Source organism: Acartia tonsa, chromosome 3 (assembly GCF_053477335.1).
Source record: "Acartia tonsa isolate MP-2025a chromosome 3, ASM5347733v1, whole genome shotgun sequence".
NCBI classification, from domain to species: Eukaryota; Metazoa; Arthropoda; class Copepoda; order Calanoida; family Acartiidae; genus Acartia; species Acartia tonsa.
Genome location: NC_137262.1, coordinates 35376494 through 35396264, shown reverse-complemented (window position 1 = coordinate 35396264; position 19771 = coordinate 35376494). Strand labels below are relative to the sequence as shown.

General features: G+C 30.7%; 1 long non-coding RNA gene across 1 annotated transcript; it reads left to right on the top strand.

The window, feature by feature from the left end:
• The first annotated feature begins 1203 nt into the window (after positions 1 to 1203).
• On the top strand, positions 1204 to 16851 carry LOC145314007 (uncharacterized). Its single transcript, XR_013877593.1, has 13 exons — positions 1204 to 1336; positions 2236 to 2320; positions 3053 to 3169; positions 3465 to 3602; positions 4429 to 4516; positions 4856 to 4985; positions 10306 to 10591; positions 12317 to 12386; positions 12912 to 12964; positions 14078 to 14151; positions 14899 to 15063; positions 15439 to 15576; positions 16051 to 16851. It is a non-coding gene; the product is annotated as an uncharacterized LOC145314007 (long non-coding RNA).
• The last annotated feature ends 2920 nt before the right edge of the window (positions 16852 to 19771 follow it).

Sequence of the window (19771 nt, the reverse complement as noted above, 5' to 3'; positions counted from 1 at the left end):
GCTTTAAGACATGATTTTAAGTTATTTTTCAATTAATATCTTTATGTACTACATTAAAAGTTGAAGGCTCTTAAAAACTTATACCAAAACATTAATGTCGTCTTACCTACATTGGTGAGCGCACTAATTTATGGATGCCGCGCTAAAATTTGAGTAGTTCTTATTTACCGCATGGCGACACTGTATAGGTTTTAGACTACAAGCTAAAAACATTTTTTAAACATAAAATAAGGAAATATACGAGTTAAAAGTTGCTTTTTTATGCTCACTTTAAAGTGAGAAATAGTAATAAGAAAAGCTAGATCATTTGTTGCTATAATTTGTCATTTTCCCTAAAAATTGGTGATAAATTTTAATAAGAGCCTTCGTGATATGATAAATATGAAAATCTTAGTTTAATATAAACATTGTGAATATTTTAGATTTATCTTGCTTTATGTCGGGTGTTGCCATGGTGAAAATGTGCTTAGTTTTGAAATGATAAAGAATTGACTAAAGAAGGAATAAGCACACTATTACTGGTAAACTAAATTTTGTTTATGTTTTTTAAAGCTATAATTTAATGTCTTTTCATGCGTCGACTATTTAGCAAGTTAAACCAAGAGGTTTTCATAGACAATGGACATTCGGCTTCGAAACCGATTAATATCCGCTGTATTTGAACCAGCTCTCACCCATTCTAAAAGTCATGAAATGCATCGTATTACAGACAACTTCCCACGAATATTAAAAAAATTAATACCTTCAGCCCCTAGAGTTCAACAAAACTGGTTTTATACTTATATATTTTCATTTTAATGTAAGAGAAAACCTGTCTATAACATGATGCGATAAATTATTCTTACATCATTATATTATTTGTCTATATATTTTTTATCTCTTAGATATTAATCCACTCCTATCGGGAAGAGTTAAAAAATAGAAAGACATTCCATTAATTAATTATCTTTTATACAAATTTGGTCATTTTATTACTGTTTTATTCGAAAGTTCGTTTTTTAAGGTCATTAATCTTATGCTACGTTTTTATTATATAATATTTAGTCCTTCCTTTATCTCTCACTAAACAGATGTTTTTTAGACTAAATTTTATATGTATTTTTAAAGAAACAATATTTTTAAAATGTTGTTTTCCATAAAATTGCAATCATATTCCTGCATTATGACCTGAACATAATTATTTATCAATGATTGAATTTTATGTGTTTTAAAAATTGGATTTATTCTTTTTTGATTAGATCTAAAAATTGAATTTCTTATTTTTTCAGGCCCTTTTGCAGTAGTTTGGCTGTTTTTTGTTCTTGATTGTAGTCGTAGTTTGGGCTCTCAATTTTTGGTAAGTATCAAATTTGTAACTTTTTTATTTTTGACCTTTAAAACACTAGTTTTACTATATTGAACTAATGTCAAGTGGACAAATATGATAGCCTCGTCATATTCATCTCCTTTCTACTAGTTGTACATTATATAACATTATGTGTGTTGAAAAAAAATATAAGGTCCACATCAACTTCTTGGGAAATTGTTTTAAAGAGCAGCTGGGTTGTTTCAGTTTATTTGTTATGGGCCAAATATTTTTCCAACAATTACTTTTGTTATTTTATTTTATTTCCATATCTAGTTATAGAGTAGTTTTATTTAAACTGTTATAGTTCTTTTTACGCGTTAGCAAAAGCTACATATTTTATTGATTTTATCCTATTTTATAAAGTAGTAAGCCTTTTTTGTCTGTAGCAAAAGATCTCGCTAACCGCTGAACCGATATGGTTCACCTTTACAATGAAGCTTCTTATGTGTCTATGGAAGGTTGTAAACTATTATGGGTGAAAAGACCTCACACATTAATTGCCCCTAGAGGCTTCTAAGGGCGTAACCGCTAGTAGGTATATGAAGTATTTTACATTTATCTCATAGTCGGTTCTAATTTTGTAAAAATTACTTAGATCCTTTCAGATATAAATAATAAACTCTTAAAAAGTCCTTTTATAAAAAAATAGCTAAAAACCCGACTATACAGTCAAAAAGACCCTAAAGTTAGTTGCTATTGCATAAATTTCAAGCAATATCATATTCCCAGTTTGTTCTCACTTATTAGTTTCAATCTCTCGATGTCATGAGTCATCAGAAAGTTCCCAAAATAGGCATTAAATATTGAGAGATTGTCATAGAGTCTTAATTCTTTTATTATTAATACAAGTATAAGTTTCCCTGGTAGCCATACTGTTTTATATTTAGGAGGAATCCAGTCAAATCACCCCACGAAGACTGAGAGAAGGCTTCCCTAACAAGACTAAAGTTTAATAATTTAAAATATGTCAAGGTAAAGTCACGCAACCTATTTCTTCACCACAGAGCAAAAATTAAGTGTCGGAAATAATGTTAATTACTTACAAAACTTAAATTTATACTAAAATGTAATTGTTTAATGCAAAAGCCATTTTTATTTTCAAATTCATTTTTAGCAAAGAATATTTAATTTTGTAGAAAATAAAAATGAGAAAAATATTATCCAATCTATATATGTGATTAACCTATGACGCGCAAAAGGTTCAAATCTCTATATTCGTTGTATCAGTCTAACGTCGCCCGTCGGCCATCTTACTAAAAGCAAGGGAAAACAGTTTACATAAAAACTTAAAGAAAATTGTTATTTTTTAGTACAGAATACGCATTTAAATCAATTCAAAGCATTTATAAAAACAATTTGAACTTTTTTATTTCCAATTTTAGTAGTTTTCAACAACTTATTTTGTTTCTTTTAAGAAAAGATTGGTTAAATTAACTATCGTGAAAAAGTTTTCAAAATGTAATATTAAACTGTCTCTGCGGAGATACAAGGTAAAACAAATATTAAAATAGTCAGTTCATTTACCCAGCGAAGCCGTACATGCAAAGATTTCATTTAAACCAAAATTGAAGATATGATTCCATTGAATTCACTGTTCCTATTTAATTGTAAAGAACCAATAAATGGGTACCGTAACAGCCTCCAAGTTAACTTTAAAAGCATTGTAGTCCATTAAAAGTTTGGGCTTAATTTGATATTATCAAGGCCTGGAATTAGCTGAACCTAAGAAGAGTGGATCTGCCCTCCCCATCTCTAGTGGAGAACTTTGTTGGTGCCCCTCGTGATGGATCAGAAGGAAAGCCTGAGCACGAAGAACCATAGGTAAAATGTTGTTGATTGGTTAGCTACCTAATGAAATTTGGAATCAAAGTTATAGTGTAGATTGCGGCCTATCCAAATATCACCTAATTATGTAATTAAGTTTTTCATTCTTTGACTAATGAACCATTGGATTGTTTTAATGAAATGCACTATTCTGAAAAGCCCTAAATCGAAAAAAGACTTTAAAAAGAAATTAACAAAGCAATGCAAACTTTAGTATTTTATTTATGTATTATACTTTATTGTTTTATTTGTAGTTCATTTATAACAACCTAATTTTGTTATTTTATTTTAGGTTGTTTAGAACCGCTGTATTCCACCTGAATAAACGAGTATTGAAAGCTTCCCTGACTGCTCCACTGTCAGCTGTTCATTCTGGGACACCTGCCGCACTGCTACATCTCCAACTAGTGGGTTGTGGTACACATACAAAGTAAGTATATCATTGCATGTAATGGGTAAATTATGAATGGGAAATATATATTATTTGAGTGTTTTTCACCTAAATTTTTCAGCTCTCTGTTGAGTTTCCTATCCCTATTTCCCTGATGGTTGAAAAAAAGAAAGTTTTTTAATATTCTTTACAGGGGAGAAAAAGGTTGATTGAAGATATCGAAACTTTTAAATGCCGTCTTCTTTTTTGAATATTTTTGTTAGGTAGAGATAAAAATGGACCATTTCAAAATATTTGAAGTCTTTAGTAGTTTAGTCTTTAACAGTCATTCGTTGGTTTTTTGTCTCAAGTATGAGACTGATATGGTTCTCCATTTTCGGATCCTAGGAAATTGATGATTACTAGCTGTTTTTTCTGGTGTTATCCTATAATAAAAGAGTTAGAAACCTGAAATAAAATTATTAATTATTATTATTGTTTCAATCAAAGTAGTAGAGTGTGTATCTATCATAGCTTCACTTTTTTTAAAAACATGGATATCTAGATTTAATTTAGGAGGTGGTGTGGTAGTGTTGTGGTCCAAAAAGCTGTTTTTTCTTCCAATTTTTAAAGATTATTGAGCAAAGAAAAAAAACGCTTTTTCAGATTTATGCACCGCACACCGATGACAACGTGATTAGACACCTTGCCAAATTTTTTTACTTTATTCCTGGAATAAGAGCAACATTCTCTTCCACTTTTAAATTATAGCTTTTTTAATAATATAAGTAATAAATATATTGAGTATTAGACCGATACTTAAAAGATTGATTATTCTAAAGTTGTATAGCTATTTTAATATCTTTTAATTGTTCTTATTTTTCAGTTGATTTGCCGTTTTCTTAATGGGGAGGTTTTTAATGCAACCATCTCGCAATCAGTGAGCAAAATTTACTCAAGATAGCGGTTATGAGGTAATGATATTATCATTTAGTCTTATTTTAGATAGGTGTTAATTTAAAATATTTTTATTTGTTCGTAGTTTATGATATTATATAAGTTTTGATAAAAAAAAATGGTTTATATATTTATAATGGATTTTATGATGAGAAAAAAAGTATTCTGAACAAGAGTAGAACCAGAGGATAGTGCTAATAATTAGATCCTAAGATTTTTAGATGTAATTTATAAGTTTGAATGTCTTTTGGCTTATTTTCTGTGTGCTTTTCTTTTTTAAATAATCTTATTTACAGCTTATATTTTGTAGAATATTTTTTAGCTTGATTTAATATTTATTTTTTCTGTTTATTCAGTCATATCTACTCGGCTCCCAGTTTTAATACAACAACTGTGGTTCCAACATTGCATTGCTGATCAAGTAACTGGTGAAAGACCGCCCTATATTTGATTGCAGACGGAGTAGCCTGTACACTGATTTTCTAGGTAAGTGTTCCTTTTGCTTCTATTTTGGTCCTTTAGGGCCTATGGTGCTCCCATCCCTTTTTATAGGATTGTGAAGCTAAAAAAAGACCCCTTAATTATTGTTTGGGGGATAAGATACATGCATGCTTATTCTTATTTTAGGTGAAGCAAAAAGATTAGGCTTTGATTAATGTAAACAGAATATGTGACTGATATATTTATAATTAGATAGTTATTTGCTTAGCAAAATAACTTCTCCCCCTTTGCAAAAAAAATTTCGCTCAATTGGAGGGGTTTTAAAATAAGTTAGAGATAAATTTGAGAGTGATTTTTATTAGCTGCTTTATTTTTCAGTTCATTTTGTTGGGAGTTGGGAGGGTGGTTTATATTTTAAAAACTTAAATTTATTTTGTTAATATCATTCTGTATAAAACATATAAGGCATTATTTTCTGTCTTTCTATAGAGTAATTGACATAAGAGACATTGGCCTTTTGACTTATAGATTTAAGACAAGAGTGAAAGAAAGTGATAAAGAGAGGGGTCGAGAGAAAGAGAGAAAGAATTAATATCGCTTTTTTGTTTTATACTGATAGCTTTGGTGTTTTGTTTTTATTAAGGAGTGTCGTGTAAGGTGAAAAATCAAGGTGTGTGTAAAAAAAATATTGATAAGTAAAGTTTTAGTTTATTTATGTTGATTTTATTTTTATGTTGTGTGAAATGTGCATGTGCCATCCAGCTTGTTTGATATTTTCTTAATTTATAGTTTTTTGTAAGTTTGTTTTAATAGTGTTGTTTTATTTCAGCTGTTAGCTTTTTAGCTATCCAGGCTAGTGTATGTGTGTAACCGATTTGGTTAGAAGAAAAATAGGCAGCTGATTTCTGCTTTCTCATTTAATTTTTTCTCAGCTAAGTGTGCAGGTGTGTGCTTGTCGCTGTTTAGTCTGGTAGAGTGTACTCTACAGCTAAATAGGCTGTGTGTGTGTGTGCCTAGGCGGCATTAGTTTTGTGTGTCGCTTAGGGGCTTGGTAAAGTGTACTCTACAACTAGCTAGGCTGTGTGTGTGTGTGTGCCTAGGTGGCACTGGTTGTGCGTGTAGTTTAGTGGCCTAGCAAAGTGTACTCTACAGCTAACTAGGCTGTGTGTGTGTGTGCCTATTGTTAGATGTTGAATAATGTATTTTAGAGCTATATAGCCTGCGTGTGTGTTCCGCCTAAGTGGCTTGGGAAACAGCTGAGTTGTGGTGTGTAAAATTGCTGCTTTAAAACATTATATGTGTAGTTTCCCATTTGTTTTTAAATGACCTTATATTTTTTGTTCATTTTAAAAGTTTAAAATTTTATGGCTTAGCAATTGTAACTTTTTATGTATAAATTTACAAGAAAGAAGATTTATAAGTGAAGTAAATATTTTAAATGTAGCAAAACAAGGATGACAACATCTAAAAATAGCGAAACACAAAAAGGTCATTGATGGTAATATTTACAAGTAGATTTGTAGTGTATTTATTAATTGATTTATTGGGTAGAATAAACACTAAAACTTGTTTTTATTTATATAATGTTGTCGGTCAAAGTAACTTACATAAAGGATGCTCATAACTATGGGAAGAATTATTTTGATCATGATATCTTAAAGAGTTTTAAGACTGGTCCAAAAATACCAAAAATATGGGGGAAAATGTAAAAAATATAGAAATAGCCAAAAACCTGCAAAAAGGAAGTCTGATCGTCATGTCTGTTTTCTTTAAACAACAGGAAATTTTATTTTGCAACTAAAAAAAATCTGGAAATCGTACCATAAACACTGAGGATATGTAAAGAAATGAAAAAATTACAAAAATAGCTTAAAACCTATTCTATTACGCAAAAATTTTGATTGTTTTTATGCGCACGAAAACGAATTTTTCCAATAATTGTCTATTATTTTGCCAAAAATTGACAGAAAAATTATTCGGCGTTTTTATCTTCCTATTTTAAAGAGAATAAGAAAAAAAATTTATTTTTAAGGCAAATCGATTTAAAAACTGCTTTCAAGAAATGTTAGAAAGTAATTTAAGATTAAGTTGTCCTAAATCTTAGAAATTGTTATTAATTTATCTTAGGCTTGCGTGTGTGTGTTTAAATATTGCAAGTTGTACTTTCAAAATACGCATTATTTAATTTAAAAACTAAAATAATTTTGATGAGGTCTGTTTTCTATCTTGACATGTGTCAACTTTTTTCAACACTATATTTATGCATTTACACAAAAGTTTTAATTATATTATTTCGGAGCAAAGCATTTCCTTAATTTACTATCTATCAGTTTAATAATATTAGAACCCTCAGAAAAGTTTTTATCATATAAAGTTTTTCAAATTTTACTATAAAAATTCAATTTACTTTCCATAAACAACTAATTTCAAAAAATAAACTGCATTTAGAAATATTCTTTGTTTAGGCCAAAAATATACAAAAAAAACTCGCCATTTTATCTACACATCCTAAGAAATACATGTTTCAAAGCATAAAGGCCCTATTCTTTACACAATGATACAACTATTGGCTGCGCCCCTATAAGAATATTCTTAGGGAAAAGCTTAAACTCATATTTAGGTTCTTAAAACCTTTTACAATGCCATAGATGCTTAGTGCTGTAAAAAGTATGAACAATATTTTAATTAGCTTATAGAAGAACGAAAGGTTGTTAATAGTTAATCATTTTAGCTTGCCACAATGCTATCTCTTATTTTAACATCGACTACAGCTATGATTTTTATCTCTAACACTACCCAACTATTGTAAAAATTTGGACAGGATTTGCTATAAGACTACTGATATCAATGTGTGAAAAATTAGGAAAAAGTATAAAATTAAGATATTTTTTACAAATCTGAATACAATGTAAACAAGGAGTTTGATACTTTTGCTTGTGATATTTTTCTACCGGGCGCGCGTGACCCCCGTTGTCAAAATCCTTAGCTCAAAAATGTAATGATTTACATTAAAATTATGTATTTTGATGGTGTTGTAGAGTTAGCAACAGTAAGGTGTTTACTGTTTAAGACCAGTGAGTTTCTTCAGGTTAATGCTGTAACAGGTTATGAGATCCGTAGCTTCTTATTAGGTATTTCTGGTATTATGGCTGTTGGTGAATATTCCAGTCCAAGTCAGGTGGAATCTTGCTAGGATACTGTGGATACACATCTGATAAACGTCTGATGACTTGTGTTGTATGATGCAAGGCTGGTTTCTTGACGTATTTGACTGTAGATCTACTGATTTTCAAGCTCAAGAGCAATGGTTGGCTGATTGTTTTTATCAGAATCAGCTACTTTGTTAGGAGCTAGTAGATGATGAATCTGAAACTCAAACTTGGGCATATTTATCCGCTTAGGTATTGACAAGGCTACGACATTTGGTTTTGTGAAAAAAAATCAGCAAGAAATCAGTTGCAAAAATATAAAAACTTGTATTCAAATTGGTCTTAAATATCTTTGCAAAAAGGAATTAAAAATAGAAAAACTTTTGTAGATTTTATTTGTTTTAACTTTTATTGGGTTTTAAATCTTAAATGTCATATTTTAATTTCGTATTATTGACAAAACTACCCCTCTATCTATAAAAGATGAAAATCAGAGATAGTGTAGCATGCTAATGTCCTTTTTATCAAAGCTAGGGTTATGTTTTTAAAATCGGTTTACAGTTAAGGAAAAAAAATAACTGTCAAACAGTTTACTTTTTGTTTAACAATAGAAATCCACGTAGGAGATTTAAATTTGAGTCTTTGTCAGACAGTTTTAATTAAAATATTTCGCCTTTATTATTTAACAATTTTAACTATATATATGGGAGAGAAATGGGCCAATTTAACTTACTTGGACATTCCTGTTTTTTGAGTTTGTGGTACTGGAAATTAAATAATAATGTTGTTCATTCTTATACTTTTTCTAATTTGCATAAAAAAAGCAATTAATTGCAAATCCTTTGCATCTAGAAAAAATTTCATATTTGGGTAATTAAGTAGAAAATTTCGTTTTTTAGTGAAATAAGAATTCTTTTTTCCCTATCTTTGGGATTATTCTTGAGATATTAAGGTTTGATAATCCGATGAGAAGTCCTTTATTTTAATACTAGAAATCCTTTATCTTGCCATGCATAATCAAAAGGCCTTTATTTAAACATTTTCAGTTACATGCTACAAAAAAAAATTAACATTTTATAGGTTCAGGGATAGCAGGATATGTAAAAATTGCTTTGAATCCAATTATTTCCCGATGGATTTTAACCGGTTCTCAGCCATATTAAAGCTAGTATATAGCATCGAATTGTACATAATTTTCAACCAATACTTAATTAAAAATTAATTTAGCAATTTTTCATTTTAATGTCAGCGGGAAACTGTCTATAATACGATGCGACGAATAATATTTTTTCCTAGAGTACTATATGAAGTTCGAGGATACTTGGAGATTATTTATTTTGTATTTTTTAGGAAAAAGTATAGGCAGAAAATATTTAAAAATTGCAAGATTATCAATTTAGAGATAGGATAGAGATAACTTTTTAGGGGTTAATTAGCGCTCGCCTAAACTACAAAAATTCCTGCTGGGGACATACAATAAAAGAACTGAAACCTAAAATCATAGTAAAGCCTAAAAAAAAAAAGATAAAATCTTTAAGTCTAAAGTGAAACTTAAATCAAACTTATACCAGATAGAGAGCCTAATCAGTTCAGTCTTATAATGTTGTATAATTTGTAGTTGAAAATTCAAGATAATCAATTTAATGTATTTAAAAGTTTGTAAAAAGTTGAATTAAATGTGTGTTTTGGAGCGATTTTTAACACACATGTCTAAAAATCAACACATGTGTTCAGAACTAGGTCATAAACCTCAGAATTTATAAATTCATTTTCATAAAAATTATTAGCTAAAATTAGGCTTATTTTCAGGGATCTTAAGGGATAAGACAATGGACGATATTTTGTTGGAAATTTAAGACACATTAACTCATAATTAATGAAAATTGGATTTAATTATACAAGGATCTAAAGGGATAAGACAATAGATGATAAATTTGTTGGACTATTTTGCTACATAAACACATAATTTATGGAAATTGGATTTAGTTAGACTTTTCTTATGGAAATTTTTATTTCTTTTGGGATTAAGTTCATGCTTATTTAATAAGGTCTTGTAATTTTGGATGACACATTTCTGTTAGTAAGTTTTTGCCAATTATTATTTCAAAAGTACGGTGTCATTCTAATTTATTATTGTGTGGTGTTTTCTGATTATTACAAAAAAATTTAATAGCTTATTTATTTATTTGTTACTAATTCTTGTATTTTATTTTTAGGTATCATGCCTGTTCAATATCCTGTGGTTGGAGGATCGAGTTTTTGTTGAAGAAACAGTAGAACTGAAATTGGTTATTTGTGAAATTCCTCCCTTGGGACCTCCGCAGATTTTACCGGTTTTTGTCTGCAGATTTGTATCTTTTACCCTGCTGACTGAAAGAAATGTATCTCCGAAGTTAAGGAACCTGTTTTGACTTGGAGATGGGGAGTGGTGCTCGAGCTTAGCCAGCCACATATTTCCAAAAAGAGTGAAAGGCTTGAGGATACTAATGGAGGTATAGGCAGGTAGGAATTTATTGTTTTTTAAGCAAGAAAATTTATCTCTAGGTTATATGTTTTCTGCAGTTTTGTGGGGAGTTATTTTATAATTTTGATTGTATGTTGCAGCTTGCTACATAACTAGATATGTCTGTACTTGATAAATACTAGAGAGCATATTTCTCTAAAACTAGAATTGTCGTCTGTAAGCTTTTTAATATTCTATTGAATTTATTTATTTTATTAAGCACACATAATTGCCCTACTTTATTATTATAATAATGTCTATTCTTGTTCAAACTTTTTATTATTTTTTCTTGTCTTTTATAATTAAAGTAATGTATATAGAGCAATAAATAGTATATGTAACAACCACCCCTTCTCAAAGACCTTTTACACAACTTTTGGTTGGGTCTTTGACATAAGCTGAATCATTCTAAAATGTAAATACAGCCGGGTGCTGGCAAAAGAACCAAGAGCAAATTGCAAACTAATGTTAATACAAGGACGCCCAAGCTTTTTACTTAGCATGGGGGTACAATGAGGATTTCTATATGTTCAAGGGGAGTAATGTAAGGTATTTAAAAAAACTTGAGGGGTGTAAGGGACAAATACACCATTACCCCTTTTCTTGGACATCTATGTTTCACCTATAATGATTTCTGCATTTTGCCTAGTTAATTTTGTTTTTGTATAGTTTAAATACTGTTCATTTGTTAAAAATTATTTTGAAAATTATCTATTGATCTCTTGAACCTGACAATAACCCAATAATTGAAATAAGGACATAGTTAATTTGTCACCCCCACAAGGGAGAGCTCAACCATTTATGGAAAAATAATCGAAAACAACGTAAATACAGGCAAAAATTAAATTTGGGAACATCTGCTATATATTAGTTCTACATTTGTCGCTAGATGTCACTAAAAACTTGATAATTTTGATTTGCTACAAAGTATATATATCATTTGGAAAAAATGTCTTATTAATCACAAATAACTAGGTTTAAAAATGCAGTATTGTAAATCGGAAAAGATGATTATGAATATAATGGCAGTTTTAGTTACTTCATATAAGTTTAGACAGAAATGACAATTTTTCACAAAATTGTCCCTTTCTTTTTCAAAAAGCAGTAAAAAGCATTAAACAGCTATACTTAGAAAGCAAAATTTAATGGAATTATTTTTCGTCTGCAACGCTCTAGGTCTTTGCAATTGGAAATCAAATAATATGCTCTTTATACATTTATACTATAAATTTATTAATGAAACTCTGTGTCTCATTGTATAGTTCTAAGAATGGGATCTGGAGATTCTTAAAACGTTTGGATAATGGCTATTTTATACCTTATCTTTTTAGCTAGATAAACCCTAATATAATTTAAGACATTAATTATTTTATTTAGGGTTTTAATTAAACGGTTGCTTGATTTAATTGGCTTAAACTCCGGCTTTGTTTCAAGCTTATTCATATCAATCCTGTTAGTTCCTCGTTCAGTCAGGGCAATGAGTAATAATCTCCCATCTGACATACTAATGTATGCACTGATAAAAAATAATAAGCCAAATAGCGCAAGAGTACTACCAATCACCATACTTGTTAATAGAACTAACATGATTGTCATGAATTTATTTTGAGAAGGAAAGTCTTCTAGATATTGGAGCCATGATAAAGCCTTTGTGTTTCTGGCCCCATTTTTCATGCACAATGCACTTTTAAAATCTGATTTTTCTTTAATTCTATTATTTTCAGATATGTCAGTGTTGTAAGAGGACTGTACAGTTTTGCAGTAGTCAATTTTCTGCTCATCTAAATCCTCAGGGTAATTTTCTTTGCTTTCTATTTTACTGATGTTTGTCTGTTCGTCTATTTCCTCTTTTTGCCTCAAATTATTTTCTAAATCGACTTTGTCTATTTGTACCTCTGGGCATAGCAATTGTTGAGACAAATTAACAGAAATTTTATTGCTAGATAATTTTTCAATTTTTTGACTTATTTTTTGATCCGTCGCGTAATTAGTGGATTTGCCAATATAATCCAATTTTGTGTTAGTCACATTTTCTTTTATATTGATAATTATTGGCGGATTAATTTTATCTATTGGATTATTAACAATAGAGTTTTCTATTATTTTAAAATCATTGTTTATAGACGAACAGTTTGATGTTGAAGTATTAGATGTTTGACTTTCCATTAATATATTTTCTATTAGCTTATTAGTATTATTACTATTTACACTATTTTGGGTATTATTATTGACATTATTTTGGGTAGTCGAACATTCTAGTACTTCAACATTCTTAATTTTTATATTTTCATTTTGATAATCAATATCTGAATTTTTCAGGTTTATCTGAATGGACAAAGAGATGTTGAATTTGGGACCAGTTTGATTTAATGGTGAGGTTTTCTCTAGAATAGGGGTGCCGGGTATGTCCCAAGAATCCGTAACTTGTGGTATTTTTACCTGTAATTGTATGTTTTTGCTTTCTTGAGAAATACTCGGCTGCCCTACTAGTTTTTTTCCATTGTTGGCGGGAGTTTGCACTCCGACAATGGATGGTATAGTCTTGATACACCATAATTTAAGCAGCGTGGGCATTGTTCTTTGGAGAGAGTGACATTAGGGAAAGTGAAACACTCCCCACTACCATGGGTGTCAGAATTACACAATAAACAAACTATACTGTTAGCTTTTTCTTTATTCTTTTTATACCACCATTCCATATTTGCTTTTTTAACTGCTTCATCTGGATGTTTTAAACAGTATCTAGAATAGTGAGGCTTTTGGCAATGTTCACATTTGGGTTTAGGTTGAAGTGAAACCTCTTGGGTAGGGTTTTTTTCCTTTTCTACCTGGTTTACATTTGCATTTTTTTGTCTGTCTATCTTTCTTTTTCTCTCAATTGCTGAGTTATAGAAGCTTCTATTATTACTAAACCAGCTTAAGATTGTCTCTTTAGAGAAGTTAGGAACATTTGTGGATGTCAAAAATGCAGATTGTAATAATGGTGGTATTAAATAGGTACATATTTTTTCCCTAAGTTTGGCCATTTGATTTTCATGACTATTGCCTGTTTTTTGCAACATGGCTGCCAAATATATTATTATTTTATTTGGTCTGTCTTCATCTTCAGCAGTGAATCTATAAGTGTAGAATTGTTTCTCATAGTCATGCGGGTTGAGTAATTCTGCACCTATGGTAGTTAGGATCGATTTTACAAAATCCTGAGCACTAAGGGCATTAGGATCTATTTCTAGCATATCTAGTTTATTCCTTGATTCTGTATTAAAGTAGTGAATAAGAATATTGTTGTAGGAACTATGAGTAAAGGGGATCTCATATTCCTCCAAATATTTAAAAGTGCTAAAAAAAGTGTAAGGGTTAGTTTTTTCTCCATATTGGGGTGGGATTTTACCCAATATTTTGACTTGTCTGTGAATACGTTCGTGTTGACAACTGCCCCACACTAAATTATTTGGTATTAGATTAATTATTTTTGCTGTATTTAGGTCAGTGGTAGATGTGTTTGCCTGTAACAGCTTCTGGAGGACGTGTATTTGTGACTGGGAGAACATATTTCCAAGTAAGTTATTGTCTTGAGATGTCTCTCTATGTCTATTATCTCTATTTGTCCTTGGAGTTCTTCTATCTGACTCTGTGTCTGAAGAACTTATACTAGAACTAGGACCACTACTGTCGTCGTGTCTATTCATTCTCCTTGGCATAGAGAAATTCTGTCTGTCTTTATGCCTGTCTTCTCTGTCACTATCATCTCTTTTATTTTGTCTTTCTTTATTTGACTTAGTTTTGTCTTTATCGTGTTTATAACGATTTTCATGTCTATCATGATGTTGTTCATGGCGTCTCTGGTCCTCATTGCCATGTGGGTTAAGTGGATCATACATTCTGTCAGGCCTTTTTTTAGAATGTTTTTTATTTTTTTGTCTGTCAAAATCCTCACTATAATAGCTAGATTCTGACTCATAACCCGAAAAATCTGAAGTTGGTTTAACTACTTTTTTATTTTGGGGTTTATTTCCATTATTTTCTTGTTGTATTACTTGAATATTTGGCTCATGTTCATGTATGGGTGGAATGTCTTGTACATGTATTTGAGGCCTATGTAATATGCGATTTTGTCGCCTATTGCCTAAGACAAGCATTGCTGTTGTTGAGTGAATTTCCGGCCTAACATGAACACTAGGTATTTCCTCCAGTCTTAAATAATGATTTACTGCATTATTTAATCCAGGTTCATATTCTGGATTATAAGGTGGAGGATTTAATATTTCATCTTCTAATTGATCAATAATAATATCATCCATTTTAGGTTATTGCTGTACTACACATGGAATGAGGCCTAAATCAAAGATAAATGGAGCACCATTGTGCGTGGCCTATGCTCTGGATAGAAGAGATAAATGGCAATAATGATGATGACATGTTGAATGATTGTTTGTCAATGAAGAGCTGTGCTTTTATGGATGTTTTACTGGTAAGACTTATTTAGTGGCCTTGAGCCAATATCCCACCTAAAAGAAAAAAAGTTAAATCTTACCTGGGTTAATCCGTAGGTAACGGAACCAATTTTATGGGTCACCTCCGGGTTCCAGGGACAAATGTAATCCTTTATCACTACTTCACAGGACTACAATCTCTCACCAATGTCTCCTTCCCAGATCAGCGACGCATTAATCCCTGTTTGACAAGTATATTTAACCTTAGAATGGTGGTATTATTTTACACCGATCCTAAACCCAAATACACTTAAGAGATAGTCTTTTGTTTATAAGCCCTATTCCGAAAATGGTACTAAGACATTACTGATAACTTTATACTGTTATTTAGTCTAAGAATTTTTTATTCCTAGGTAACTAACTTTGCCAACACTTTTGGACTGAAAGTATCTACTGTGATTACTAGAGTCATGCGAACATGACTACAATATTCCGTTCTGCTGCCTGTATCCCCGTGAGGCGTGAAATTCTTTGTTAGGTACCTTTGTCAGGTAAGAAAATCACTAGACTAGCTCCGAACCGATCTTCCAGAGTATTAGCAAAGTAAAACTACCTTTAAGACGTAAACTTATTCAAAGTTCTAATCCGAAAATGTTAAATTGTCCGAATAGATAACGATCTCCAACTTTCCTGGACTTCAGAAGCATGGGGAGGATCCGGTTGTTAGTATCGGCCGTCAGATAGCAAGCTATCATCAACCGTTGGTAGCTGAGCCACCACCGTATCTCCCTATGTTATCCCTATTTAGCCCCGTAGTGACTTGCGACTTATGCTGATACACGCGCTATAGGAGTTCTATTCAGAACAAAACTTGGAGATAACTATCCGTCCGGATGCCTAAGCTTTTAGGCCCCAAGAAGGCCTTACCCTTAATTTTATCTCAATTGACCAACATCAAAATGATATTCTATAATTTATTTAACAAAGTATTATGAATTTATCTAACAAAACTTTTTATTTTTTAGGTATGTTTTAAATGAAAAATCCTAAGTTTGAGCCGCCAGGACCCTCCAGAAAATTCCAAAGCAAGAGAAGGGAGTCTTCCCTTAAATTTTAGAATTTTTGAAAAGGGTCAGTGTGATATAGTAATTCCGTATAACGACTGACTGTTTCTCTCTTCCAGGTTTACTTTTATAGGCCTGAAGCCTAAGGAGAAAAGAGAGACAAAAAGGATGATTTTGATTTTTATGTTGATTTTTATGTTTTATCAGGAATTGGCGACCTAATTTTTAAGATTTTGCATTTAATGGTGTGTGTATATCTCAACTAAATCACAATATTCATTTCATAAATTAGCAAGATCACATCTTATTTTATTTTACATCAAGAATACATTAAACTATTGGTTTCAAATTAGTTTTCCAGTAATGATTTTACAATATCCTCTTTAATTTTTACAAATTTTCATTCTTTTAATTTAGTTTTTTCACGAAACCTCTAATTTTATGATTCTTGTGTTGTTTTACTAATGTTAATTTGTACTGACAATATTTGCTAATAATTTTTTAGCTGTACTATGACCATTCTATTAAAAAGGGTTATTGTCTCTAACATTACATTTTAGGGTCTTCGTTTTATAAAATCTTATTTCCCCATTTTAATAAATAGGTCTTTATACATGCTTTTTTACTTAAAAATTATATTAAATTGTTTTAGATTTGTCTAATTTTGATAATATTTTTATAGTCTTTTATTTTCATTAGAAAAAATACATAATTTAAAGTATGGGTTGGATTTTTCCCTAGTAAAGCTACTCTACAAGTTATTCATAGAATCGGTTTAGGGGAAAAAGACGATCCATCCCAGGAATCAATAAACCAAAAATCAGATCGATCGGATGATTAGATCACATAAAAATTTGTTGTTAAAAAAGTAAAAAATGCACATGTTTAAAATAGACGTACAGACATTTTTGGTGATGATTATAGAGTTGCTAAATCGTACCTAACTACTAAAGGAATCACCATACAAAATTTGAAATCGATAGGACAATTCTAACATGCCTAAATTAACGAAAAAAGCTATCCGTTACAGACCGTAATTATAGAAAAGCTTCGCTTTTAAAAACAGTCGCTGTTGACTTATTGTAAAAATAAATAACTAAATTGAAATGTACTCGAATTTCGAGTTTCGCATATAGACATATAGCTCCATATAGAAAAGCTTCGCCAAACACAAATAGCCGTTTAGAAACCTAAATTGTTGAAGTTTTATTAATTATTTCACATGTTTAAAGATGTACAAGTTAAAATAATGGCATATAGAAAAAGAAATGTGTAAAACTCGTGAATGATTCTATAGAATTATGATAATGAAATATCAACTATGACGGATCACTAAGATTTCTTCAGAGCACTTCATACATTTTTAAAAAGACATTTAAAAGATTTTGAGAAAAGGGAATGTAATAGATCAAAATTATTGGTTGAAAAGTAATGACACTATCGGCTAAACATATAAAGCCAGACTGCAGAAAACTAAAGAATCTAAAATTATACATACAACATTAAAAAGTTAATAAACATTAAGGTAAAAGACTAGAGGGGACAAGATCTATATGTAACGCTGCCCACAGGGCGGGGGCCCTTTCCAGATTTTGTATTAGGTCTTTGAAATCAGCTAGTAGCGTCAGATATAAAAAAAAACAGCCTAGTCATTACAAAAAGCAATTTGCTAGGAGACGAAAATGGTCTCCAGCACTTGGACCAGGTAGGTGTCTGGATTATACATCTTTAATTATACATTTATTTATTAAATAATGCGTAGTAATTTTAGCATTAGAAAGAAAATCTAGCGAAATTTTTTTGGATTCAATAGTCCCTGTTTAATTAATAAAAACCCGTGTTATGTGAAATGAAAAATGAGAGATTTTTGTTTAAATTAGGCTAATAGGTCAAGGATTCAAATCAACAAATACTAGAAACTTTCAGGCAGTGAAGGGACATTGGACTGTAAATTACACTGATACCCAAAGCTTTTATGAAATTGTCCTGTTATATTGCTAAATGTATAAAATAAATGGAAAATTAACAAATATTTTGATTTATAGCTAGATTCATAATGGATAGATAAAAAGATAGATAATACGATAGGGAGACTAGTATAAAGCTAGCTATCAGTAAATAGTAATATTATCCATAGATGAAATAGATAGATCAGGGTCTAAAGGGATAAGACAATGGACGATAAATATGTACATCCCAATTGATGATACACAATATCACTCCTTCTGTAGATTACAATTAGCGGTTGAAACGTTTGAACATTCAACTTAATGAACCAAAAATCTAAATATTCTAAAGCTTAAAGTTGTTAGGCCAACTAAAAAATCCGTTATTTTAAAACTTTGGGAACTAGTGTAATAAACAGTCCCTTGCCCCCCCCCCTCTCACTCTCTCTCTGTAGATAGATAGCTAAATATATAGATTTATGAATATTATTCTTAGTATGCTCCATTACATAATTGCCTATTATAATATTGTAAAAATTCTAGTCAGGAACCAACCAGGAATACATGGATACGTCATTTGAAGATAAATTAATATATTAATGGTATGCGAATTTTATTGGGTAGGAAGGGGTTATTGGGCCGCTAATGAAATAGTCCCTAAATTTTATAATAACGTTATCGCATGTTATGAGTGTCAAAACGTTTCAACCACCAATTGTAATCTACTAAAGGGTAATTTTGTGTATTCATCATTGGGGGTATACCTAAATTTATCACTTATTCAAAATTAGATAATCTTCCGATTACATTTCCCTGTATCCCTTGGATGAACAGAGATTAGACACTACTAAACAAAAGTGTTCATTTTTTTACACACAAATATGGGCCATTCAATAGCAAAGATGACAAAGATAATAGGTGGTAGTTATTAATCGCATCGAATTATAGACAACTTTTTGCGGATATCAGATGAAAATTATAAGATTAAAACCAGTTTTCTTAACCAAGTGGGGTCGAAGGCGTGGGCTAATAGAAATGATTTTAATTTTATGAGTTTTATGTTAAGTTTTGTTGAGAATTGTCTCTAATACGATGCTATACATAATTTTGAAGTATGAGTACTGAGAATCGGTTCTAAACCAGCGGATATTAGATTGATTATGAAACTAAAATCAATAACGCCCAAATATTACAGACAGTATTATAGAGAAGCATAACTTCTAAGTTACTTATACATATTACTGGATGGAATAAAAATAAATTTTTTTGTTACATGATGTGCACACGGAATGTCTATGAATATATGCAACCATAACACTAATAAAATACATCACAAGGTTAAAACAGGGATCTAAGGGGATAAGAAAATGTCCGATAAATTGATGTACATCCCCAATTATGATACACAAAATCCCTTGTTCTGTAGATTACAATTAGTGGTGAAACGTTTGGACACTCCACTAAATGAACAAACCAATCAAATGAAAGTGCCCGAAATTTTTAAGTCAACAAATAAGACTTTATAAAACTTTGGGGACTAGAGTATTAAACAGCTCATTGTCCCCTCCCTTCCTCCATGAGGTTAAAACTCTTCTGTTTATTCGCTACTTTCCAATCCAAAGTATTTAATTAATGTTTTCTTATTCGTTGGCTTAACATCTTTGGGAACTTTCATAAAGGTTGATTGGTTGGTTCATTAAGTTGATTGTCCAAACGTTTCCCCATAACGGGAGATA